The following is a 27984-nucleotide window of genomic DNA, read 5'->3' as shown; positions in this document are numbered from 1 at the left end:
CCGACTTGTGCTTTCTCTCTCTCTCTCTCAGAATAAATAAATAAACTTAAAAAACAACCACATAGGGATTATGAGCCTTGACTCTGGAGCCAGAGTGCCTGGGTTCAAATTCTGTCCCTGCTGCTCAAGCTGTATAACCTCGGGCAAGTTGCTCTAGCTCTCTGAGTCTAACTTTCCTCATCTGTAAATCAGAGATAACAGATTCATCTCAGAGGGTTTTTGTAAGAAATAATGATTTTACATATGTAAAGTTCTTAGAATTGTGAAAGTTTCAGCTACTATTATTTTTTTTTTAAAGACAAATTGTTATACACGCTGTGGTTACTATTTATTCAGTGCCTACTGGGTGAGAAACATAGTTTCATTTAATCCTTACAAGAACACCGTGAGATACATACTGTTGTTTTCATCCGCCGCTTTTATAGATGAGAAAACTGAAGCACAGAGAGGGTAAGTGACTTGTGCAAGGAAGCATGGCTAAGAAGGGGCCTTGAACACAGGTGGCCTAGCTCTGGACCTGGACATTATATTCCTCTTTGCTATGCAACTCACCAAAACTGGGGAGGGACGTAGATTGTTTTGATGGGGAGGGAGGCGACGCTGAACTGAAGTATAGACAGGTCGATTAGAGAGGATTATGGAGGAGCCAAGTGGAGATGCCCAGTGGGCTGTTTCCGACCCGCAGCCTCGGAACAGGAGGCCATGGTTTATAGTCTAAACCATTTTTCCCCACTGCCTGATACGGTCCAGCCCCAGCCACCAATGTTTAGTTCTGTCTTCCTTCTTGTTGGCTGGGATTTCATATTTAGAGCAGGTTGGTGAAGGCGGGCTCTAACAGTTTTCCAAATCAACCCGTAAACGGGTCAGGTCCAGAGACAGACGGGGCAACCGATCACTCTGGAAACACGCATCTGAGGACAATAGGCCTGGCCTGGAAAAGCCTCTCCTGCTTCCTTGTGCCCAACCTCCCGCCTCATTGCTTTTTATCACATACTTAAAAAGGTCTTAAAATGCACCAGGTATTTTTAAATAGCACTTTACAGATACTAACTCACAGTAACCCCATGGGATACTGACCTCCCATTTTACAGATGGGAAAGTCGAGGCACAGAGAGGTCAAGTAATGTGCCTTGTACCTGTCTGTAGAGCTTTTGCTCTTAAGTTTTGCCCATACTGTGGCTGAGAGAGGCAACCCAAGTGTGCTGTGGTTGGCTGCCTCCTCCTGACACAGAAAAGGGAAACAGCCTGAGAATGCTCTGAGGGTCTCGGTCCCCTGTGTCCATGCTGGAGAGCTGTCCAGGAAGCAGGAGCCTGTAGAATCCTCGATATTCGTCCCTTGCAGGGACATCACCTAGAGGGTGTCCAGGAAGAGCGTCTACCTCTGAGCTCAAGCACCCTCAGGAGAGTCGCTCCAATGAGCTGATCTGTGCACACTGACTGAGCACCTCACAGCAGGATGTGGGAGTCCAGAAAGCCTCCCAGTTTTTGAACCCTCCGCCTTGAGGAGGAGAATCCAAGGTGAAATTCCAGGATATGGACACCGGAGCCAGACCGCCCAGGTTCAAATCCCTGCAGCAACACCTACTAGCTGTGTGACCTTGGGAAAGTCACCTAACCTCTCTGTACCTCAGTCTCCCCACGTGTAAAATGGGGATAACAACCGCCCTATCGCATAGGAATGTTGCGAGGATTAAACGAGTTCATCTGTGGTAAGTGATGACAACAGTGGAGGGCACGTAGGAGACACGGTCTAAGCGACAGCTATTTTCATTGTTGGGGATTTCCTGTCTCAGATCGACTATCTGATACCTTTCCCTTGCCCTCAGATGTTCAGTTTGTCAGCAGATTCCGACAATCTCCAAAGCATGTCACCGTGTGGAACACTTCCCCTGCATGCCCGTCCGAGCTACCAGCACCTCCTGCCTGGATGGCTCCAGTAACCTACATGTTCTCCCTGCTCTGCTTTTCCTCATGCCTGGCCCACAGTGATGTTTTACAAACAAAACCACTTCGCATGACTCCCTCGCTTCCCATCAGATTTAGAACCACCTCTGAAGTTCCCACCAGGCTCAATGGTCCCTCCATCATCCGATTCCCTTCTGTCTCCTAGCCCTCATCTCCTACCATGCTACCCCCTTGGTCACTGTGTTCCAGTCACACCAGCTGCAAACACACGGAGCTCTTCACTGCCCCAGGGCCTTAGCACATGCTGTTCCATCCACCTGGAATACATATCTGTATTCTCACATGCCTGGCTTCATCTTCCACTCGGGTCTCGGCTCAGATGCCCTCCCCATCATCCATGGTAGGACATGATCTGATTTCCTCTTGAAGATCTGCTCCCGTCTTTGGGGAGAAATCATTACTCACACAGCGTGCTCTTACACTGTTTCTACTAAGTCCCACCAGGCACTAGGCACCCCTGTGTGGAAGTACGTGAACTGGAATTCATCTGCTCACTCAACAGGCATTGTGCTAGGAAGTGTGTGCAAAACCAAGACAAACGAATAATGTGCCGGCTCACCAGGAGATCAAAGCCCGAGCTAGAAGCTTATCTGGTGGTTTTCTCAGGCTGAAAACATGTCGTGGCCCAGAACTTTCCGTAAAGAGTGAAATTGCTCTAACAGGTGTCAGGAGGCCTAGGTTTGAATCCCAGCTCTGATGCTTGTTGTGATGACCTTGGGCAAGTTACTTAACCTTTCTGAGCCTCTCCTACCTGATGCTGCTGCTGTGGGGAGAAAAAGACATAAAATACAGAAAAGCAGCTAGCACATTAGGCACTAAATACTTGTTTGTTGCTTTCTTTTTCTACCCTACATACTCATTAGTCCTTTTTTCTTCGTTCAAATGCCTTAACTTTGTGCACTTTGCTGAGATATAAAGCAGTGGTTAAGCATTTGTACTAGAGTCTGACTCCACTGCTTTCTCAGCTGTGTGACCTCAGGCAGGTTGCTCGACATCTCTGTGCCTTAGTTGCCACATCTGCAAAGTGAGAATAATAATTCACAGAGCTGTTATGAAGGATGAGCTAATTCAGAAAAGGTGGGTTGGCCAGTGGCACCTAGTCAATGCTTTAAAAACCATTAGCTCTAGCTAGGGGCGCCTGGGTGGCTCAGTCGGTTGAGCGGCCGACTTCGGCTCAGGTCATGATCTCACGGTCCGTGAGTTGGAGCCCCGCGTCGGGCTCTGTGCTGACAGCTTGGAGCCTGGAGCCTGCTTCCGATTCTGTGTCTCCCTCCCTCTCTGCCCCTCCCCCACTTATACTCTGTCTCTCTCTCGCTCTCAAAAGTAAATAAAACATTAAAAAAACCCAAAACGATTAGCTTTCACCACTGATACTGTTAAGCAGTGGGCTCAGGCACAGACAAGGGCAGCCTGCAGAGAGGACGGATGGGATGGAAAAACACAAGGCCACAGCCTCGAAGTTGTACGGATGGCACAGGCACCCCAGAACGCAAGAGGGAAATGCGTGTTCGGTCTGTGCCCTGGCCAGCTGCAGGCACCAGAAGGGCACACTGCTTCCAGAACAGCCACACTCAGACGCAGAACGCACTGCACTTCTGTCTACGGTGGCTACAACGGGGAGTGCTTTGGGGTGACCCAGCATCTCCCCCCACACCGGGTGCACTGGCCTTCCTCCTGGATCCCTGGCTCATCTGTTCGTTCATGTGAGCTTTCCCGAGGGTCCACAGAGACAAAGCCTCTGTCCCATGCCCAGGAAGTTTCAGGTGCAAACAAGAGTCGGGGTTGGGGGGCAAGTGAAAAGTTCAGAGCGGAGAGGAGGCAGACGCATCATCAAGCTCATCCCCCTCCTCACGTGCAGATGAGGGGACGCTAAACGGACACCCTTGTGCTGCAGGCCCAGGGCTGCTGGAGGCATCCGGCCTCTGCAACCCACCCCCTGTTTTCGGAGATGCCACCGCCAGCCCCAAGACGCGGAGCCATGCCTCAGAAACACGAAGGACACAAGGAAGTTCCCCCCACCCCCCGGGGTTGAGAGCCCTTCCCTGTCACACACCAGGCAGGATTCCTTCCCTGGCTGTGTGTTCCCCTCGAACATTTTGTCGCAGGTGGGGGGCCTCTGGTTCTCTCAAGGGGTGCATGGAACGGAAAGGTGACCCTTCCCTGTTCACTGGGTGCCGTGATGGGGGGAGCACGTGGGTGCAGGTTACAGCAGAGTCGAGGAGCGCAGTGTGTGACTTAGGAGTTGTCGTCGCTTGTGTTGCTGGTACACACACTCCTGGAGCTGTGTGTGCCAGAGGCTTCCGGGCTGGGCTCTTGGGAACAATCCCCGAGGGGTGGCGGAGGGAGAGGGAGAGCGGAACGGCTGCACAGCTGTTATGTGGACTCAGCACTTCCACGGGGACTGTGGAGTGAGAAGGCATTTTATTAAATTATTTACTTATTTATTATTTTCTCAAAAATGTTTTTTTTTTTGAGATACAGAGCGCCGGTGGGGGAGGGGCAGAGAGAGAGCGAGGAAAGAGGGTCAGAAGCGGGTGTGGCCCTGACAGCAGCTAGCCCGACGTGGGGCTCGAAACTCAAGAATTGTTAGATGGTGACCTGAGCCCGAGGCACCCCGAGAAGGTGTTTTTGAGTGTCCCGAATGAAGGCAAGGAAGGAAGGCCTCCGCATCCCCACCTCGACCAGCTGCTGGATGTGGGATGTGCATGTGACCTTGGCCAGGGCAGCTCCCTTATGCGAAGGGCAATTCTGGGATAGGGGCTCAGCTGTGAACAGGCTGGGCCAGCAGGTGCAATCCCAGCAGTGGGAGGAGGAGGGCTGAAGGGGAGCTTGTGCACCTGCTGCAAAGGTCAAACAGACGGGGGTGCGAGTCCTGGCTCTGTCACTTTCTAGCCCAGAGATCTTGGCTAAGTCAACCTCTGGGAGCCTCATTTCCCCCACCTGTAAAAGGGGGAGGCGGCCAGGATGGGCTTCCTAGGGCTGGGGTGAGGGCTGACGGAGGGCTGAAGGTGGAGTGTAGCCTAGAGCTTGGCAGTGTTAGGAGAGGTCGTTATTATGCCTGGAAACAGCACACGGAACTGGGGGATTGGTATGTGGTGGGGGGTGGGGGGGGGCAGGAGTTAGGGGTGGGAAAGATGGTTCCCCGGAAAGCGTCTCACAGCTGGGGACAGCTGAATTTTGAAGAAACTGGCCCTACAGGGAAAGGTGTGGGGTGGGGGAGGTGAAACACGGACAGAGGGAGAGTTAATAACCCAGTGGTGGGAGAGAGCCCGCAGATGGCCAGGCGGTCCCTGTCCTTTGGGGTCAGCACCTGCCTCCCTTTGCCCCACACTCCTGCTACACGGGAAACCAGAGTTTAGTACCTTTCTGCTTCTGAAACTTCCATTCAGCCTTTTCACCTTGCTCAGCATGGTGAGCTTCACCAGCTGGAAGGGAAAAAGCGAAAAGCCCAGAAGGAAGAATAGGAGCCCCGAGCTTCCATGGGGCTAAATATAAGCCCCAGTCAAATGCAAAGAAACCTAAAAGGCAGTGAGCACGGTGACTCCAAGAAAAGCCCACTGGAGGGATAATCCCCTCAATGGCGGTGGCACGGCTGGGTGAATGACACCAGGTAGGCACCAAAGAAAATTCACCGGGTTGGTTCCATCAAAAGGCTCCACGCCAACTGGACCTGGAAAATGTGCCATACTGCCTGGTGTCCAAAAAGGAGACCGAGGCCAGCTCTGAGCCTACCTCTTTTTTGGGTTCAAATCAGTTCAGTCTCTGAGACTGGATTCCCCAGAAAGGGTGAGCAGAGAGATGATCGGAGGCGAGTAATTAATGAATTAGTCCATTAGTTCATTCAACAAACGCCGATTGGTCAGCTAGTACTTGCCGGGCACTGCTTAGTTGCGGGGCCTCAGAGGAGATGATGTTGGATTCGCACTTTGAAAAAACCCAGTCTCCCCTGTTACAAGTCAGAGCTGGTGGTGACCAGAAGGCGAACGACAGAGGCTGAGCAAACGCACCTTTCTTGAGCCGGGTGCTGGTGACCAGGTGTGTTTAGTTTATGGAACTTCATGAAGCGTGGGATGCATCTCTTTGTGTGCACCTTACACTGTGATTTTTTTTTTTAAGTTGAACAATTTAAAACCTCTAAGTCCGAAAAAGATGACGGTACCCTTTTCCATGGGCAATTAGAAAAACCACTCTGTTTTAACATATGTATGAGGAAGTACAACACATTCTAATTTTTTCCATGATGACTACTCTGGTCAGTTTTTGAAATATCAAATCTCATTTTGAAAAAGCTTTTCTCTCTCTCTCTCTCTCCACTCCCCCACGTGTTCTGGCCCCAAGCACACAAGCTTAAGTTTGCTCCAAATCTGGCCCTGGTGGTGACTGAAACCCACCAGGTCTCTGTCTTCCCGAAACTGAAATTCTAATGAAGGAAAGCAGCCATTCTGTAGGCAAATTAATACAGGAACGAGTTGACTGCAGATAGCAATGAATGCTATGGAGAAAATCAAACAGGGCAACGGAGCACAGAGCTGGTAGGGGGTGTGAAGAGTCAGGGAAGGTTCCCTGAGACGATGATATTTAAGTGGATTTCTAAGTGGTGAGACGACCTCCACAAGAAGAGCTTTGTAGGCAGCAAGAATGCACGGTTGAGGGACCACAGAGCTTGCTAGATAGGAACAAAGGGTTGATGTGGCTGGAGGAGAGGAGAGAAGGGGGAAAGGAACGGGAAGGAAGCTGGAGAGGCAAACAGGGACAGAATGGGCAGAGCAGCACTTTACAAACACCTAGGCAGCTTTAAAAATTCCAGTGCCTGAACCCTCACCACCCCCCCCCCCCCCCCACCCAGTCCTTGCAGCCCAGGCATGAGTGTGTTTAAAAAGTCCCCAGGTGGGGTGCCTGGGTGGCTCAGTCGGTTGAGCTTCCGACTTCGGCCCAGGTCATGATCTCACCGTCTGTGAGTTCGAGCCCCGCGTCGGGCTCTGTGCTGACAGCTCAGAGCCTGGAGCCTGCTTCGGATTCTGTGTCTCCCTCTCTCTCTAACCCTCCCCCGCTCATGCTCTGTCTCTCTCTGTCTCAAAAATAAAATAAAACATTAAAAAATTAAAAAAAAAAAGTCCCCAGCTGAGTTCATGAGTTCGAGCCCCACGTCGGGCTCTGTGCTGACAGCTCAGAGCCTGGAACCTGCTTCGGATTCTGTGTCTCCCTCTGTCTCTGCCCCTCCCCTACTTGCACTCTGTGTGTCTCTCTTTCTCTCTCTCAAAAATAAATAAACATTAACAAATTCTTTTTAAAATTGGATTCTGTGTCTCCCTCTCTCTGACCGCACCTCCCCCCCACCCCCGCTTGCACTCTGTGTCTCTCTCAAAAATAAACATTAAAAAAAATATTAAAAAAAAAAAGTCCCCAGGTGATTAAATGTGCAACCATGGGCACCGGAAGCCCACACAGACGTTTTTGAACTTTTATGTGCATCCCATTCACCAGAGGATATTGTTAAAATCCAGATTCTGATTCAATAGGTGGGTTTAGGAGCTGCGTTTCCTTTTTTTTTTTTTTTTAGTTAAAAAATGATTTATTTTGAGAGAGGAAGAGAGCAGGGGAGGGGCAGAGAGAAGGAAGAGAGAGAGAACCCCAAGCAGGCTCTGCACTGTGAGCACAGAGCCTGTTTCGGAGCTCAAACTCATGAACTGTGAGATCATGACCTGAGCCGAAACCAAGAGTCAGATGCTTAACTGACTGAGTCACCCAGGTGCCCAAGGAGCTGCATTTCTTTTTTTTTCTTTTAAATGTTTATTTATTTTTGAGAAAGAGCATGAGCAGGGGAGGGGCAGAGAGAGAGAGGGGGAACAGAGAATCCAAAGTGGGCTCCACACTGACAGCAGAGACCCTGACCCAGGGCTCGAACTCATGAACTGTGAGATCATGACCTGAGCCAAAGGCGGACCCTTAACTGACTGAGCCACCCAGGCGCCCCAGGAGCTGCATTTCTAGCGAGCTCCCAGGTGATGCTGATGCTCCTGGTCCAAGGACCACACTTTGAGTAGCAAGGTTTTGGGCTGTGATAAGGAGGCTTATTTTTTAAAGAGCCGGGGAAGCCATTGGAGAAGAGTAAGCAGGAGGCTAGCACGACCTTCTGGATGTTTTCAAAAGATTACTCGGGTGACAATGTGGAAAATGGATTGGAGGGAGAAAAGAGTGGGCGCTGGAAGATAAGGGATAAAGGAATCAAGGGGGAAGGCTGAGTGACTTCTCTTGCTTTTCCTGCTGCCCCAGGCCCTAGGGGCCATGGGCATTGGGAGAGCACGAGAGAGATTACAAATCTACAGCATCCAAGGCTTTAATCTCGAGTACCTATCTGTGTCATCTCATAGACAGATATTCAGAACTATCCCACGAGGAGTAAGTCAACTAAGTAATGACTTTCAAAGCCAGATCTATGCCCCAAGCAGAGCAGAAAGGAGGTGCAGGTCTGGGGAAGCACAGAGGACCAGCAAAGTATACGGTCGTTTTAAAGTATAAGAAAATGATCACTGATGTCTCAGCTCTTTGGTTGACAGCTAATAGCAGTCTCTTGGGTGACAGAGAGGCCAAGGTGAGTGAAGGAAGCATGTTGTTACTTGGAGAGCTGATCCTGCTGGATGCATGTTATTAATTCCCCCAGCCCTACCCCCTGCCTCGAGCAATGCCTTCAAACCAGTCTCCACAGTCCTGAAAAGAGTCAGGAGCCAGAGAAGCAAGGGGCGCAATGAAGATCGCGGGGGATGAAGGGCAGGCCTTCGCAGAGCAGACAGGGGTCCTTCCTGCTCACATACTTGCTGTGACCGTGTTGGGCTGTGGGATGTCAACTCCTCCCAACCCTGCCAGAGAAGCTGGCTGCCTTGGGTTGCTGTGCCTCCAGTGGTGTGCTAACATTCCAGGCTTAATCCCTCAGCCCCCAGGGAATAGATCCCAACTTATCTGGAAATTCATTGACCCAGGAAGGAAATAAAAGTGAATGTTTCTGCAAGACAAAATGACCCAATGTTACCCAAACTTCATAGTGTGTGAGACCCCTTTTTAGTATAAAGGACGGCCATAGATCCCCAGATAATTGAGTTATTATGCTTTTTTCTAGCAACCAGGGAGTACAAAACCAGGGGTTCTGAAGGTCATATCCTGCCAGAGGACTTAGTGTGGTTGGCTCTTCCAGCATTTTGGAAAGACTGACAATCATAGCTAACATTTGAAAACTTCAGAGGCTCACACAAAATCTAGAATTCTGGCTTTCTTCCAAAAAAAAAAAAAAAAAAATCAGAGGACCCGGCAACAATGGGCCCACATTTCTGTATGGGGCCATATAATTTCCGGCTTGCCATCATGCCTCCAACCCCTTCCCTCGAGACAACCCATCTGGCTCTGTAGGCACCTGGGTTTGTGGCCCTTGTCTCCAGATTCCAGAGTCCATTGCTTGCCCCATGAGGTCCCAGGTCCACAAGCTGGGAACAAAAGACTGACTCTTTATCTGCACTTAAAAGCAGTTTGGAAGCCACTCAGATCAAAGATCTTAGTCATAGCTCAAAAAAGGAGCCTACAAAGTGAGAAATGAATGTAGAAATAACCACAGCTTTCCACCCAGAGTTCTTTGATGTCAGTGGTCTCTGATTCTCAAAGTGGGGGAGTTGTGCACACAAGTACTTTCAGATTTTGATCTCTCCAAGCAAAAAGGACTGTAAGTCCCTCAAATAGCATGGGAAATGTTGTCCTAGGAGGCATCATTCCATCCTCTGTGTGTGTGCAAACGACTTCATTAAGACCTGATGGGCAGCAAATAGGTTCAGGTCATCCTTCTCCTCTTCCTGTCCTCCCCTCACCACTCCCACCCCCGTCCCCAGAATAAGTTCATGGAAGGCAACATGGCAATATAAATCAAAAGACTTTGAGATATGGCTATCTTTAAGGAGGGAGAAGGCTGGAATAAACCATGTATTTCATGGTTTATTTCCCTTTAAGGAGGGAGAAGGCTGGAATAAACCATGGATTTCAACTGGAGATATGATGGCAAACTCATGTTTAGCTTAATATCAATATAGATTGGGAAATATCAGATTATAGATATGTCTATACACATGGGTTTGTATACACACATACATTTCCAAGCTCTGTCTGCCGGCAGGGTCTAGAAGCAACAGCATGCTGGTACACTGAGCGTAATCAGTACCCCGGATCTTGATCTCCAATCAGAGAACCAGAGCTCTCTGGAGAAATTACTTCCTTTAGGGCTGCAGCAGGGAACACACAAGATGAGCCTGGAGCATCTCATAGGCCAGAAAACAAGGAAGGGTCCAAGATACCCACCAGTGGGCATCTATCAAAAGGACACTGGTGGGGTGCCTGGGTGGCTCAGCTGATTAAGCGTCCGACTTCCGCTCAGGTCATGATCTCATGGCTCGTGGGTTCGAGCCCCACGTCGGGCTCTGTGCTGACAGCTCAGAGCCTGGAGCCTGCTTCCGATTCTATGTTTCCCTCTCTCTCTGCCCCTCCCCTGCTAGTACTCTGTCTCTGTCTCTCAAAAATAAATAAACATGAAAAGAAAAAAGAAAAAAAAAAAAAGGACACAGGAGCCAACCAACAGAGCTCCCAGTAGCCAAAGCTGGAACATTCTCAGCAACGAGATAAACAGTGGAGTAATGGATTATAATCCAAGGTATAAAATAAGTAGCTATGGGTCCATAGTGATATAAAGCAATAAACGGATGAATAAGTAAATGGGCGGTAGGGAGGGAGACAAATCTCCTGTACAGAAGAATTCCAAATAATTTATACAGTTATGGCCACCTCAAGGAGGGGAGCATAATTCCCCAGAGGAATTTCCTTCCAAATAGCAAAGTCTAGAAAGGGGTGCAATGCAACTCTACAGGGGAGAAAACTGACACACGCAACCTCGGCCAGGTGATGGAGGTCAACATCAATAGTGACAAGTCATGTGGAGATTTCGCGCCCTTGGTAAGATGTGATGAGAACGGCACCTTGTGTGGTCCTTCCTCTCGAAGCCCCATAACCCCTGATGTAATCATGAGAAAAGCATATTCTACAGAATCCCCAGACAGCCCTTCTCAAAGCCACTGAGGTCATCAAAAACCAGGGAAGTCTAAGAAACCCACAGTCTAAAGAAGCCTAAGGAGATATGACGGCTAAACATAATAGGAGTGGCCCAGATGGGATCCTGAAACAGGAAAAGGACATTAGGTAAAAACTAAGGAAATCAGAATAAAACTCAGCTTTAGTTAATAATGTGTCAATATATTGGTTCATGAGCTGGAACGAATGCATCATTCTAATGTCGGTTCTTAACACCAAGGGAAACTGGATGTACATATACAGGAACTCACTCTACTATCTTGGCAGCTTTTCTATAAATCAAAAACTATTCTAAGTCGAAAGTTTATTGAAACATATGCTCATCTTTTAACTCAGTGTTCTCAGCTCTAAAAATTCCATAAAGAAATAATTCTGAACGTGCGCGAGAATTTATTTACAACAGTGTGTGTGTGTGTGTGTGTGTGTGTGTGTGTGTGTGTGTGTGTGTATTGTTTTTAACTGGAAGCAGACTAAATACCAATAAGAGGGGATGAAGTAAATAAATTATGATACATTAGAAAATGACATACTATCTGGTCATTAAATGATGCAGTAAAACATTTGTTCATGTAGGAAAGATGAACGTGATGCTTTAGTAAATAAAAAAGTACTTTACAAAAAAATTTATGGTATAATCTCATTCTGGTTAAAAATAAGGGACTCCTGGGGTGCCTGGGTGGCTCAGTCAGCTAAGCATCTGACTCTTGATTTTAGGTTAGGTCATGATCTCACAGTTCATAAGTTTGAGCCCCACCCACATCAGGCTCTGTGCTAGCAGTGTGGAGCCTGCTTGGGATTCTCTCTCTCTCTCTCTCTCTCTCTCTCTCTCTCTGCACCCCCCCCCCCCTCTTAAAATAGATGCATAAACATTAAAAAAAAATAAGGGATAGGGGTGCCTATGTGGCTCAGTCAGTTTAGCGACTGACTCTTGGTTTCAGCTCAGGTCATGATCTCACAGTTTGTGAGTTCAAGCTCTGCATTGGGCTCTGTGCTGACAGTGCAGAGCCTGCTTAGAATTCTCTCTCTCTCTCTCTCTCTCTCTCTCTCTCTCTCTCTGCCCCTCCCCCATTTGTGCACGCTCTCTCTCAAAAATAAATAAAAATAAACTAAAAAAAAAATAAGGGTTAGCTAAGTAGGGAATAAAATGTAAATGAGCCTGGGTGGCTCAGTTGGTTAAGCGAATGGCTTCAGCTCAGGTCAGATCTCGCAGTTTATGAGTTCCAGCCCCGTGTCGGCCTCTGTGCTGACAGCTCAGAGCCTGGAGCCTGCTTCCGATTCTGTGTCTCCCTCTCTCTCTGCCCCTCCTCTGTTCACATTCTGTCTCTGTCTCTCAGAAATGAATAAAAATGTTAAAAAAATTAAGAAAATGTAAATATATATATTTGACGGGGGTTATAGCGTGCTAAGAGAATATGAGGATTATCATTACTTGTTACTTTCAAGCTAATTTTTATTTCCTAAGTTTTCTATAGTGAACAATACATTGTTTCTATTGTAAAAAAGAACATTAAACATACATATGTATTTATGTTTGCATATGTTTATATACACATATGTATTAAGTATATACATATATATGTATATAGTTTATATGGATATATATTTTTTCTTTTTCTTTTTCTTCTATATATATATGTTTATATATACATATGTATTAAGTATATGCAAATATATTTATATGGTTTATGAGACTGACTCAGGACAATATTTATATGGTTTATATGGATATATATATATATATATGTGTGTATATATATATATATATTTTTTTTTTTCTTTTTTTTCCTTAAGAAAAGGAAACACAGGCCCAGGCTGTGGACCCCCACTTGACTATGGCGACAAGCAGCTTTGGGGTAAAATCCAGTTTTTCTCTTTCTCAAGGCCACCAGGAAAACAACGAGGAGATCCTTCTCAGTACAAGGGTGTTGTTGCTGGACACGTGTGGGAAGCAGAACAAGATGGCACTCATGGGTGGAGAGGTTCTAGAACTTTGCAGACCCACGGTCCTTCCTGTCCATCTTCAGGCTCCTTTCTTGGATGATTCTCCAAGAGGTTGCCCTTTGTCCAGGCTGCCAAGTCTGGGGGACTCTCCCAGCTGCCTGGCGGGCACTAGGCTCCCACAAAACGCTTGCTGAGCGAGCCGGAGAGTAAGTGGACAGACACATGCATCTTCTCTGCTTGCTCCTTGTCCTCTCTCGTTTCCATTTCTAAGTTGAGAGGATTTCTATTTTGGTTTTTGGAGGCCTTGCTTTCCATAGCACAGCCGTCCTCTTTCCGGCTGCCCGTTCCAATCCCCTGAGCAGCTTCAAAACAAGCCCAGGACTCGGGGTTTTGGGGGTCCGGAGGAGGGGGCGGGCATCAGCGCTTTTGAGCATCCCCTGGGTCACCTTCTATGTAGCCAGGACTGAGGACCGCCCTGCCGGCTGGGCTCCCAGCTCCTGTCCCTGGGTGGGGGGCGGCTGCCGGTAAGGGCCACTCGCAGATCCAAATAACCAGCAGACTCTGAATGAATGACCAAGCCCTTTCTGGTGCAGGGCATCACCTGCTTGGGACTTTGGTGACTCATGCAGGCAGCGGGCAGCCCCTCCCTCCTCCCTTCCTTGGCATTCTGATAATCCTGGGTTTACAGATAATTTCATTCTTCAGACACAGGAGTAGTTGTCATGCACACCAAGGAATGAGGAGGGTTAATGCTTTAAAATCATCACTTAATATGTGTGTGTGTGTGTGTGTGTGTGTGTGTGTGAGAGAGAGAGAGAGAGAGAGAGAGAGAGAGAGAGAGAGGCATCACAGGGGAGCCTGTAGATCTTGAAACACCCCTGGGATGAGCACGCGTCCCCAACAAGCCCAACCTCCCTTTCCAGAGGATAGTTCAGGAGTGTCTTCAGAGATAACAGGAATATTGCCTCAGCCCCCCTGAGCTTGTCCTTTGCAGCGCTTATCTCAAAAATAATTGATTAATTTTTTGTGCACAGCTGGGTGTCTGGTGAGGAAGAGGTTTAATTTTGTTTTCTGCAAGAGAAACAGTTGATGTGTGGTTCTGGGAAAGCTGCAAGTTCAGAGGACAGATTTATGGAAGGAGACAAAGATGGGAAGTTATAGAGCCCTGTCAGGGCAAACTGGCCCAGCTGTTGGTGTGGGAAGGCAAGGTGTACCTGCCCCCAATATGGAAGCCACCCTGGGGTGGGGGTGGGGGGCAGGGGAGGATAGGACCGGAAGTGAGGTCGTCGAAAGGGAAAGACAGCCATGGATTGATGGACAATGGGAACACTCCTGACCTTGCCATCCAGAGAGCAGGCTTGTACTTGAATCTAAAAATCTGTATGTCTTATTCTGGTGTGATGTACCTCTTGCAAAATTCTCCTCTTTAGCTGCTCCAGCAGAGTTTGGTGGCTGGAGGTGATGGCTCTAGGTGAAATCCTGGTGCTGTCCCTTAGAGCTGTGACCTAGCAGGTTACTTAACCTCTCCAAACCTTAATTTTCTCACCTGTAAAATGGGTTTAATCCTAATACCCCTTAGAGTTGTTTTGTTTTCTTTGTTTGTTTTTGGTTTTGCTTTTGAGAGAGAGAGAGAGAGAGAGAGAGAGAGCGCACATGAGTAATGGAAAGGGCAGAGGGAGAGAGAGAAAATCTCAAGCAGGCTCCACACTCAGCATGGAGCCCACTGTGGGGCTCTGTCCCATGACCTTGGGATCACGACCTGAGCCAAAATCAAGAGTCAGTCACTCAACGGACTGAACCACCCCGGCGCCCCACCTCTGAGAGTTATTTTAAGGATTAAATGAGATATTGTGTGAAACATGCTCAGAATAATACCCAGTCCAGAAATCGCTAAATCACTCAATAAATGTCAGCTTTTTCCTTTTTTTCTTTTTTTATTCACACCTTAAAGGATTATAGCAGCATGGGTAGAAATTGCACTCTCTCTGGATACTGAGATCTAGCTGCCATCAGTGCCAAGAGTAGCAACTTGAGAATGTATTTGGGATTTTCCTGTCCCAGGAGGCAGGCTGGGTGTCTCGGCAATGGGGATCCTTTCTGAAGCTAGAATCTATGGTGGCAGTTGTGACACATCGTAGCCTCCAGGGAGCACATCTCCCTGGGCTCCAGTTCAGGCAGAGCCTCTGCAGAAAGATGGACTGACCACTTGGACCCCAGGAAGCAACCCGGAGACTTAGAAGGACCCAAGGAAAGAAACCGGACCTCCCGCTGAACTGGCAGGTGGACTGCTAGGACCTGGCCTCTGGAGGGCGCTCCTGAGAAACCATTCCTAGGCTCAGGCGGCAGTCACCTGTCCCCCACCTCGAGGGCAGTCACCACCTAGCACCACTCTATCCCCAGTGCCTGGCGCCTAGTGCACACTCAGTATCTATCTGAATGAACAAGTGAATTAATGAATGACATACATTTTTCAAAGTCCTTTCACACCTAGTATCTCATTTAATTCTCATAAAAGCCCTATGAAATATGCAGGGCAAGGATCATTTTTCCAACTTTTACCGGATAAACCGGACCAGGACTCATACGTAGTTGGCAAGACTCCAGGTCTCAGACCCCTATTGTTCTTTCTACTATAGCATGTGGCTTCTAAAATGTCTTTCGTTTGTTTTGCCAGAAGTTCAGGACAGTATGGTTTTATCACCATCATCTGCCTAGACTTTTTTGGAGTGTATAAAGTCACTTGACCTCCTTGCCAAGCATCTCCTGGCTATGAAGACAATTATCTCCTCCAGTGCCCTGGAACCTGGACCTTCTGCCCATCAGAGCAGACAGACTTCTCCCTTGGCCTGTGGGCAGCATTAATGAACAGCGGCTGGGAACCCCGTGGCTTTGGCACAGGAAGCCCTGCTGCCAGCAGGGATGGTGTTGTGTCCCTTCCCACTGGCTAATTCAGGGGATTTCTCATTCCTAAGCCAAGGGGATTGCTGGCCCAGCTGCCTGGAGGGGAGACATCCTGGTGTCTTCTCCAATGCCCTCTCTAAGCGAAGAGTTTTCAGATAAGCAAAAGGAGGCAGTTTCACTACCTAGATTTGCCTTCCTGCTCCTGGACCTACGACAGGTGCACAACACTGTTTGTGGGAAGAATAGATCTTTTTAGAAGCAGCAAATTTTTCTCAGAAGGGAGATAAGGCATGCACGGTTTTCTATGAAAACACATTCCTGCAGCTGAGTTAGAAGCTGGGGAATCAGATGGATGGGATAAGAGGCAAGAGGATTGGAAAGGTTTTGATTCAAGGTTTTTATGTTTGTTTTTTTTTTTCTTCCCCACCCATAATGTTTCTAGTGTGGATCCTGGAACCAGATGCATGGTCAGGGGTGAGAGAGAACCTCTCCTCTTTAGATCTCCCTTGGTGATTTCCAGGGGACTCAGAACATCTGTTGACTGATGCAAGGCAGATAGATTTGCTTCACTGGGGGGTCAGGTTTCGCAGGCTGGAACTGAAATGGAACCAGATCCGAGTTGGAGAATATTTCTCAATCACTTGTAGAGGGTATCACAAGAATCTTATTATCAATAACTGTAAGTTCGGAAATGTACAAGGGACGTGCTTCTTATTTTTATATTAGGGCGGCCTCTGTTCTCACTCGATTGCATTCTGATATACTCACTTCAATGGGACGGAAAAAGAAGGTGGAGCGAAAAACCTTATTGTCCATTTTGCAGATGAGGAAACTGAGGACACCAAGAGTTCCACAGTCTCTTGTGCAGATTCACAGCTGTCAGGTACAGAGGAAGATTCAAATGCTGCAAGGTAGCTCTGAAGTCTACACTCCCAACTGGATAAATGGAGTAACAAGAGAACCAGAGATTGTATGGCAGAGTTGGGGGACCCTAAGGTCATCTAATCTTCTTGTTCTGTAAAGATGGGGCCCCCAAAGGGCATGATTTATTCCGGGGCACAGAGTAAGTCGGGGCAGAGTGGAGTCCAGAACTAAGATTCTGGGTCTTCTAACAGCGAAGATTTCAAATATTTTCCCAACATCTCCAGGATCTTTAAATCCAAGGGACAGGTATTTTCTTGACTTGGGTGAGAACCCATGTCCAGAGTGGTCAAGATCTGAAAAACCGGGTCTACACAATCACCCACACGTTTTCCAGAGCCCGATGTTTAGCATGAAAGAAACTTGACATCCAAGCGACGGAAATAATGTTTCACTTTCTCCCTGCCAGCTTTCCGGTCTTCTAATCAAACACCTCGGTTTGGTTTCTTCTCCCAACACACCAGCGTCAAGTCCTCTCTGGCCTTCCCTGTGCCCCATCCTGGTCTGGGGAATTTAGGCTCTTTTCCTTAACCCATTTCATTTTTTAGGATTATTGTTTGGTTCGTTCTGGTTTAGACTGTACCCAAATTTCTTAGGACTGACTCAAAGGAAAAAGCATTTTGTTAAAATAGCTGCATTGCTTTTAAACAATTTGTCCTCCTACTCACTTTTTCTTTTTGGAAGACAGAAACTGAATATAGATTTGTGGGAGAGAGATACAGAGGGAACCAGAGAAGAGGGGCAGAGAAGAGAGAGGCTCGGGAGAGGGGACGGGAGAGAGGAAGAGGGGAGGGCAGGACAAGGCAGAATACCAGCTCCAGGAATGACGCCAGGAAATCAGCCAGGACTCTTCCCCACTTCTGGTTGTATACAGGCTGAGACCCAAAACCAGTCCCTGTTTCTGTCAAAACGGAATCAATGCCCAGCCCACACGTATATTTTTAAAGATCGCATCTTTTCCACTGCCCCTAAACAGGTAGTTTCATTAACGAAGGGAAGGGAGGTCTCTCTGCGGTCCCCTAACCGGGTTTGGGTTTGGGGAAGCTGGTAGCCAGAACACAGGGAAAACAGGCACAGGCTGTACCCCACAGGGGGGATTCCTGCTGACTCTGTTTCCCCATTCATGACTCCCCAGGAGGAGCAATTGAAAAATTGAGCTGCTTGGCACAGCGGGAGGGCAGTTCATGCATATTCAAATCCCTCCCTCCCAGCACTAAACTTAGCTGCCACCTTGCTCATCCTGAATGCCTTCCACCTCCGCGTACCGGTTATCCTATCCGCTCCACCTGTGCCCAGGAGCCTGTCTCCTCTGACGCCCCCACGTGCTTACCTTGTCATTGACCGTGATAATAACAGCTAACACTTAGGCTGGCTCTACCGGGTATCCCTGTTCAATGCACGCTACATGTGCGAAACCGTTTAATCCTTATCACAACCATATGAGGTTGGTGCTGTTATTGTCCCTTCCCTTTTGTTGACAGATGATGAACCTGAGGCACAGAGAGGTTAAGTAACTTGTCCCAGGTCACACAGCCAGTAAGAGGCAGAAGCAGGTCTTGAACCCAGCACTGTCTGACCCCCTATGCCATGCTTCTATGGCATATGTCTGACCCCCTATGCCATGATAATAACTCAATCCTGTGTACCTGGCTTTTGCCAACACAACTTTTCTGAGGAGAATACTGGCCTTTCATTCTGGTCCAGGTTCTTATAGGGCCCGTTGTCATCTTCTCCTAAAGGATATCGCTTCTACCCCTCACTTGATTATTTAGGACTGAATGGTTTGTACTAAGTCAGCAAGATAAAATAGTTGCCCTTGAACGCCTGCCAGAGAGCACATTCTTCAAGTGCATTGTTACAAGGTGGTTGCCAAAAGTACAGAAGTACCACTGAGAGGAGGGTATTTGGCAAAGGTTTCACCCATCTCCCAGGTATTCTGAGTATCCCTCTGGATCAAGCCGGACTAGTGCTGGATCACTCAGTGCTGTGAACATCCACAATGCCAGCACAGTCACTGAGTGAGAACTATATACAAACACTTGGCCAAGGGCTCTATCAATTATTATCTCATTTAATTTCCATAACAACCCTAGAAGGGAGGTACTATTTTTAAAAATGTTTTTAATATTTATTATTTTTGAGAGAGAGAGAGAGAGAGGAGAGAGAGAGAGAGGCAGAGAGAGAGGGAGACAGAATCTGAAGCAGGCTCCAGGCTCCGGGCTGTCAGCACAGAGCCCGACGCGGGGTGCGAACCCACGGACCAAGAGATCATGACCTGAGCCGAAGTCAGACGCTTAACCGACTGAGCCCCCCAGGTGCCCAAGGGAGGTAGTATTACTTTGCCCATTTACAGATGGGTACCCGTGTACCGGAAAAGTGAAGCAGTGTGCCCAAGGTCACACAGCCACTTAATGGCAGAGCCAGACGGGACTTCAACACAGAGCACTGTGCTCTGTGGCTTTGGGGACTTTGCCATCAGCCCGTGTTGAGGATACTCTGTTTTGTGACATGAAACAACATCCACTTAGGAAGGAAAATATTCTTATCCGATCTTGGTACCAAGGAGAGTGGGATGTGTCTATAAATTCTAAAACTTATTTATTCTAGCAACTATTTATCAAACACATACTAAGTGGCTGGTGCTGTGCTAAACACTTCATATATAATATTTTATTTTGCCCTCAAAATAACCTCATGACTACAGTTTTATCCCCATTCCATGTAAAGAAACTCAGACTCCAAGAGATTAAGCAATTTGCTCAAGGACAAAACACGGAGCCTGTTGGAGAGCCAGGTCGGCTTGACTGCAGATCTGCTTGGCCACCGGGTTCTCCCGTATTCTGAGCACTGTGGGTGTGCGGTTGACCAGGTTTCCCCTAGACAAGGGACTGTGAGGAAGCTTGGTTCACAGGCGGCTTTATGAACCACCCTTAGCTAGAATGTAGTTCATTGCGAGGTGCAATTCACTCTCATTCTTGGCTCTGTCCAGTCCCTTTTTTTCTTAGTCCAATTTTAAAAATTGGACCCATCTTTTCTTATTTTGTGTAACTAAAGCCCCCTTAACTCTTTTCTGGAGCAAGATGGGTATCAATCAACAAACATATTAAATATTATAGTCCCATTTCACAGATGAGGAAACCGAGGCACAGAAGAATTAAGTAACTTGAATAGGGTCCCCTAGTTTACAGGTGGTAGAATCAGGACTGCAAACCCAGGTGATCGGGCTCCACAGGCTGAATCCTTGCCCACTCTGCTAAGCTACCAGCAGCTACCAGGGCAATGGAAGGAGCCAGGAGTGTCTCTTAGAGTGAGCTCTGCAGGTAGCTAGAGGGGAGACTGGGACCCAGGCACGAAGGGCTCCCTGTGAGTGGGTGGCCACCCATTGTGTTGATGGCTCAGGCCCACGGGCTCATCAAAACCCTCTGAAATGCAAGGCTCCCACTCTTGTCAAATTGAACCGGCTTTGCAGATTTCAGTTTCAATCCTGCCAACTTGAAAGTTTTAGCATTTCAGCTGTTTCAGAATTATAAAAGCCTACAAATGCTAAGGTGCTTTTTTTAGAGTTAAAAAAAATGTGTCTTTTCCCCACCATCACATAACAATCTGAAGGGATTTTTTTGCAGATTCTTGCCAAATGTGTATTTTTAAAGATTGCATTTGGCTAAAGACCAGAAGTGGAAAATCTGGGAGGAATGTTGAGGAAGTTCTAAGGCATATTCATAGAGGAGGAGAGGGGAAAGCTCTTTCCTCTCTGCAGACCCCTGGGTCTGCTGGGGTGGATGTTGTTTATTTCAGCTTTCTTGCTACCTTTGGTGACAAAGAGTTTCTTTAAAATACTGACACCTCAGCTGGTTGGGTGGCCCAGAGGACATGTGGAGTGTGGCCCTGGCCAGGGAGGACCACCATCACTGCATGAAAAGCTCCCGGCTCAGCAACTGTCACCAGGAGCCAGATGGCCTCTTAGTGGACAAAGTTACTGCACTTATTGGATCAGGTGGCAGCTCAGTCCTCACTAATTAGGTGTCTTGTGTGTGTGTGTGTGTGTGTGTGTGTGTGTGTGTGTGTGTGTTTATGTGTCACAGACTCTTCCCCAGTGTGAATCAGCTCAATCATCATTTTGCAGTGTTTCAGATTCAGATTGCAAACATCCACCAACAAATAGGAGCCTTGCTTTCTAACGAGCTGGAGATGTGTGGAAAATAGAATCACTCACAGTAGTAGTGAGCCACAGATGTTCCATGGAGACAGCCGGCTGTGCCAAGCACAGACGGTATGTGTGACCACGAGACAGGATGCAGAATCTTGCAATGAAAGTGTTGCCCACAGAGCCCAAAAGATGAAGAGATGAAGACAGGCAGAGATGGAATCTGGTTTCTTCTTCCAAAGTCCTGGCCTTCTGTATAGCTGCCTGACACTCCATTTGGGAGTGGTCCAAAACGCTGAATGTTTAAATTTGAGTAACTGCCACCAAGGCCTTCACTACCAAAGTAAAAAGATGCTTCTAAGGAATCAGAATAACCTGGGTTCAAATCCCAGCCCCAACCCTCTACTGACTGAGTGTCTGTAACAAGTCACTTAATCTTTTAGGACCTTGCGCATAATAATAGGGCTTCCCTGTTGGGTTTTCGTGAGGATTAAATGAGAGAATACAAAGAAGCCTCTTGGCATCATGCCTACTCACAGCATATGTTCAGTAAACAATAGCTATTACCACCACCATCACCATCATCACCATTACTACATCATCATCACCACCACCCTTATCACCATCATCACCATCATCATCACCACCATCACCATCATCACCATCACCACCATCACCATCATTTCTAGCTCTGCAATCCTGGCAAGTTTGACTGACCTGCTAAATTTCATTTTTCTCCTCTGTAAAAATGGAAATAATTATGTCTACTTTAGAGTTGAGTTAATGTTTATTAACTTCCAGCACAGTGCCCAGCACATAGATGCTCAGGAAATGTGAATTAATTTTTCTTCTCCATATTACCTTCAACCTTACTTTAAAACATCACTGAATTTGGTTATTAAGAATCAATATTTATAGTTCAATGCAGGTTCCCTCAGGACCCGTGAGCCAAGAGGCATGGACATCGACCTGTCCTCCAGGAGATGATCCTCTAACAGGTAAGACAAAAGCTGAGTAGAATGGTTATGTTTCCAGGGAGACCAAGAGGTTAGAGAGTCTCAAGGCATTTGCTCAAGGATAACAAAGTGGTTCCCAAACAGGTCATTCTGAGTCCAGAGTCTACACTTTTAACCATGACTATCACGACTACCATGGCTTCCAGGAGAGAATGGGTAGAGGTGAAACCAAGGGTTTCCATTTCTCTTAATTGCTTCAGTTCTTTGTTTTGAGGAAGAAAAAGAGAGAAGGGGAGGGAGAAGAAAAATGGTTTCTGATTTGTGTGTAGGGGCAAACAAGTATGCTCCTAGTGTCCTGGGAGCTCACTCAGTTTCCTTTGAATAAGGAAGGCCCTACTCAGAGGTCAAGATCACTTTAAATACCTTATAGAGGAGTACTCCTCCTTCACAGCAGGAGGCAGGGCTTGGCCCCTGCCACTGTTCAAGGCAAATAGCAGAGTTTGTGTCACTGTTGGGGCTCTGATGAAACAGCCCCAGCAATGGCATCCTTGGAAGAAATCCCACACAGTGGTTAAGAGCCCAGGTTTGGAGCCAAACAGAACGGGAATCACATCCCAGCTATGCTACCTACTGGATGAGTGACCTTGAGTAAGTGGCTTAAACATTCTAAGTCCCTGGTTTCCATTTCTGTAAAGTGAGGATGGTAGTTAATAGGATTTATATCTTACATGGAGGGTAAAAACACAAACATGCACTTAAGGCACTAGCTTATTACATGGGAATCACTCAATAAATGGCTTTGCTGTTTTTATTGTTTTCAGAACAGTGCCCCCTGGGGGCGGGCATGGTGGTGGCAACAGAGGGTGCTAGGGACAACTGAAACTCAGAGCTCATATTTGTGCTTCCAACCCATTCTAGGTGGTCTCCTTTCACTACAAAATCTTTGAATGTATGTGTGTGTGTGTGTGTATGTGGGGGGGTATCTTTTAATAATTAAGACATTTTCCTGATAACCACCCCCTTGCTACAATCTGTAGCAATAACCTGTCCATATCTATTAAAATCATAACCCCATACCTCTACTGATTTAGCAATCTCATTTTTGGTAATCTAGTCCATAAAAACAAAAGCACCAGCATATAAGGACACATGCGTAAAAATGACTGAAAGTGAGACAAAACAAAACAAAATTGGAAACAAGGTGGATAGTGCTCGCTTCGGCAGCACATATACTAAAATTGGAACGATACAGAGAAGATTAGCATGGCCCTGCGCAAGGATGACACGGAAACAAGGTGGATATTCTTCGACAGGGAAAAGGTCGAATACACTGAAGGGATTCCAGTCTGTGGAATATTAGGCAACCATTAAAAAGATTGAGTCAGATCAGTGCCTATAAGCCTGGAGGAATATCTATGATGTATTGAGGGAAAAAAGCAAGTGGCAGACTAGTATATCCAGTGTGGATTCAATTTTAAAAATCAAACAATGCCGTTCCCCCACCATGTGCATGTATGTATGCATTTCGAGAGTGAAGATAGGGAGGAAACACATCTAGCTGTTGACATTGGTCACTTTGGAGTGAGGTAGGGAGGGGACAGAGAGGGAGTTGGGCAGGGCATATTATTACTTCTCTTTCTATTTTTAGATGGTTTCACTGCTTAGAGTAAACAAATGTTACTCTTACAATTTTATCTAAGTAACCTCTACACTCAACGTGGGGCTCAAACTCAGGATGCCAACAGTAAGAGCCACACACTCTACGGACTGAGACAAGCTTGTGCTATAGGCGATCACATAAAATAGGCTTTTCTGGACACTCCCAAGTCCTTGAGGGAAGGGGTCACACCTTTTCAGCTTTGCTGGTCTCAGACCTGCTCAGTGCCACCCTTACCCAGAGGAAGTCCTCGGTACATGTGAAATACATGATTGAGCATTTACTCAGCCAGTGTTATGGGATCTGGCTTTCCAGGGAGCCCATTGGTCTCGAAGTGAGTTTCCACTCAGACAAACCTCCTGATGGCCATCATGCTTAGCTAATTCCCTACCACAGAGCTGTGTCCTTCAATGCTTCCTTTTCAGTGATTGATGACTGTGAAAAATTGAAGTGGCAAAGCTGGTCAATCACCCTGGAAGATGACACTTAGCTGGGAGGTCTAGTGGCTTTGCTGGATGACAGTTAGGACCCCTAAAAGGACCTCTTCACACTAACACACACCAACCTGAACAAGGAGCAAATTTAAATCTGGGTTAAAAAGTCCCAAGGGCAAAAACGTGTTGCTCAAAATGGCATTTGGCTAGCTACCTTCCAACAGCTTTTCCCAGCTTCTTAAAAAATACATAACATACCAGAAAGAGATAAAGACTCATAAGCCTAAAACCAAAGACTGAAAGACAACCTAATGGCACAGTCTTGGGAGAAACAACGCCAACTATTAATGCAGTTGGAGATAAATGAGAAATAGAGGGGGAAAAAAGACAGATTTGAAAGAAAATAAACTGTAAGCAATCACACTGTTCAACTCTGTACTAAAACATTTATACGTTTCTATGAAGCGAATGATTTTCTAGGCAACAAAAATGACTCCAGAAAAAGGCCCAGTATAGACAAGACATGAGAGAAGTTATCAAAGAACTACTTTCAAAAAAGCCCCAGGCCCAGAAGGTTTTACATGAAAATTTCCATGCTGCAGAATCTATGTCACAGCATAGAAAATCATTTTATCAAGCTACTACCACTCTGATTCCAAAACTTGACACCAGGAGCACACAAAAAGGCAAATTTCATTGACAAATACAGAGAAAAACCCTATTTACATACTAGCAAATCTATTTCAGCATTATCAAAAATTAAGTATGTCTCAAACAAATTTATCACAGGAATGAAAGATAGTTGGCTAATATGAAAGGCACTAACTTCGCCTATTAGCCAGCCAAAGGAGAGAAAGCTAGCCATGTCAATAGATACCCCGAAATGGAACCCTTCATGCCCAATTAAAATTCTTACTTAGCTACATACTGACAGAAACTCCAGAGCATGATAAAGAAAACACTTTGCGCCAAGAGCAGATGCCAGGCTTCTCGGTGAAACCCTGGAGCAGCTGGCTGTTCACTTTAGGGGGAGCAGGAATCACCCCTAGGAGTCTGCTAAAATGCAGATTACCAGCTTTGTACAAATTCTATGATTTATATCCAAATCTGCAACCACACTTTGGGAAACACAGTCTGCAAAGCATTACAATTACAGTTAGGAGCAGGGCAAGGTGACCTTTTGAGCATCACCACTACTTAACTAAGCTTCTAACTAAGCCTTGCCTATTCTCTAAGCCTCAAAGGAAAAACAGCAGGGGGAGAAAAAGTTCTATCTACTATTTGCAGATGATAAGATTGTTTACCTGAAAAACCAAATTAAATTAATTACAGTGCAGATAGCACCGCTAACCAAGTTCAAGCAACTTACAAATAGATAATTACTGATCACTAGCTTCTTCATATTAGTAATACTAACCACTTAGAAAATATCTTGGAGAACACCACCCATTAACGTTAGTAACCAAAAATATAAAACCTACCTACAAACAATGTGCCCAATCAACATACAGGCTCAAATGAGGAAAATGGAACTTCTCTAAAATACATAAAAGAAAACATTAATAAATGGGATATATATTATGTTTTTAAATGGGGGAAGACTCAATGTTTGAAAGAGGTCAATTGTGCCCAAATAAGTCTATTCATTAAATTTTTATTAATATCCCAGTTTTCCTGGCAACTTGATAGAATGGTCAGAAAATTCACAGGGAAAATCAAAACGTTAGAACTAAGAAGACGTTGATAAAGAAGCATGGTAAGGGAGAACATGACCTTCCGGTGTTAAGAGTCTCATGAAGCTATATTAGTTCAAACAACAGAGTGATAGAGCCTCAGAAATAAAAATATAGATTAAAAGAAAAGAATAGAAAATCCAGAAACAGATACAGTTCTAGTATGTGTGTGTGTATGCGTGCATTTAATAAAAGATAAAGGTCATAATTCAACTCCATGTGGATGAACTATTTCGTAATTCATAAATAGTGTAATTTGCAGTTTAAATATCTAGGGCAACTTTGTGTCCAAGTACTTGGTATTTTCCTACTGCTTACAACAAACACAGGAGGAAAGTAGCATGGAGGCGGGAGAGGGGTATAAAGCCTTCAGGATTAGCCTGCTATGAGCCCAATACGAGTTTCCAGGCCTTTGTGGTTTCCCAAACATTTATTAAGCTCTTAGGCTCCATTATTGCAGGGTCAGAAAGGATGGGTGTGGGGTTTCAGTTCTTGTTCCGCTGTTTATTTGATGTTTGACTTGGGGCAAACCACTCAGCCTGAACCTCAATTTTCTCACCAGAAAATGAGGATAATGCTCCCAAGTCTTGTGTCGTTACTCAAGTTGGGAGGAAAAATGAAGTCATGGATGAAAGCTCTGTAATCGTAAAGCATTGAGTGAAGGTAGACATCTGGTGACCTGATCCTTATTTAGGGTTAAAAGCCCAGGCTGTGGTTAGAGGCTGCCTTAATTTGCATTGGGGCTCCATCACTTCCGATCTGTGGGTCTCTGGAAAGGCTGTTTGTACGTTGGTTTTGTCATTTGCCAGCTGTGGGTCCTTGGGCAGTTTAGTTAACCTCACTGTATTTTGGCTTTCCTCATCATTAGAAGGGTGATAACAACAGTGGATAACTCAAAGTGTTGTTACAGGAAGCATACCACTTAGAACAGTGCCCAACATGTACTAGCTAATCAATAATGTTTGTTGTTTATCATCATAATTATCTCTGGGGATCTATGCCTCTCCTACTCCAAGGTTAAAAGACTGGGCCTGAGCCAATCAGCCCCGTGGGACCTCTGGTCTACAGTGATTGGGTCAGTAATGGACATGTGATCTAATCAGAGCCTATGAAATGAAATGAGGCTTGTACCTGCTGCAAAAGACACTCCTACACTAATGCTGGATTCAAGCATAGAAGAATCTAACCCTAAGAGCTGCTCTCATACATATTGTATCCGTGAGTCTCTCATTGTTGGAGGAGGTCACTGAGAGGATGTGGCTGCCAGCTGACTTATGAATTGGACCCAGGCAATTGGAGGCTCCTCACACCCCCATCCCCACCCCCACCCCCACCTTTGGAATGTATGCTCTGCTCATTGTCCCCACAGTGGAAGCCATTTTCAAGGACATAACCTTGAGAGAGTAAGGTGGTGTTGAGACCTTCTGGACTGAAAATGTGACTGAACCCAGTTATAAGGCCTCTAAGTAAACTTTTACGATTCTGGCGGGCAATGAAGAGAATAATTTGTCTTGCGGCCGGCTCAAGACAAGCCTTGTATATAAGTCCCCTTGCCTATTAAAACTACCACCTTCCAATCTGTAGTGGTCTGCCTCTTTCTTGGGTCTCTCCTTGCCCTCGGGGCATGCGGGGACAGTTTACAAAGCCCCCCTCCTGTGCTACTATGAACCGAAGTCAACAGAGAGGAAGAGAGAAGAGAATGGTAAGAGAAATTCTGTACTTGTGAGTTTGATCCCTGTGCGAAGCCATCCCTTTACTATCCACTTATGTGAGCCAATAGAGATCTCTCTGAATGTCTGTCTGTCTGTCTGTCTCTTTTTTCTTAAGTCCATTAGAATTGGGTTTTCTGTCACTTACAATTGAATGAATTCTATACGATACAACAGTATTATTATCCTATTATGAGCTCAGACAATATGTTCCCAAATTCGCCAGAACAGTTGGGTCTTGCTGTTAACACAAACTCGGCACTTAGTACATTTTTCATCCTCAGTGTGTGGTCACAGAATTATGAATGACGATCCTTCATCCAAATGATGGGCACTTTTAAGGATGAAGACAACACTGCCCTTTTCCAAATACTGGTTGAGAGCACAGACTAGGGACAAGTTCGGAGCTTCAAGCTCATGACCTTCAAGCAGCAGCCCCAGGGCTGGAATGGAAATTAGCTGAGACCATCATTTCAAATTTCAAAAGGTCACCATTTATGAATAGA

The 27984-nt window shown here is 46.3% G+C and overlaps 1 protein-coding gene and 1 pseudogene across 3 annotated transcripts in view; one reads left to right on the top strand and one right to left on the bottom strand.

The window, feature by feature from the left end:
• CACNG3 (calcium voltage-gated channel auxiliary subunit gamma 3) overlaps nt 1-27984 on the bottom strand; it is an 87045-nt gene that overhangs the window by 32471 nt on the left and 26590 nt on the right. The gene's annotated exons all lie outside the window — the stretch shown is intronic.
• LOC128774887 (U6 spliceosomal RNA) lies at nt 23154-23252 on the top strand (annotated as a pseudogene).

The sequence above is a fragment of the Panthera pardus genome, unplaced genomic scaffold, assembly GCF_024362965.1.
Source record: "Panthera pardus isolate Hobbes unplaced genomic scaffold, ASM2436296v1 HiC_scaffold_5, whole genome shotgun sequence".
Lineage (NCBI taxonomy): Eukaryota > Metazoa > Chordata > Mammalia > Carnivora > Felidae > Panthera > Panthera pardus.
Note: the sequence above shows the minus strand (reverse complement) of the source record. Positions and strands in the feature narration are given on the sequence as shown.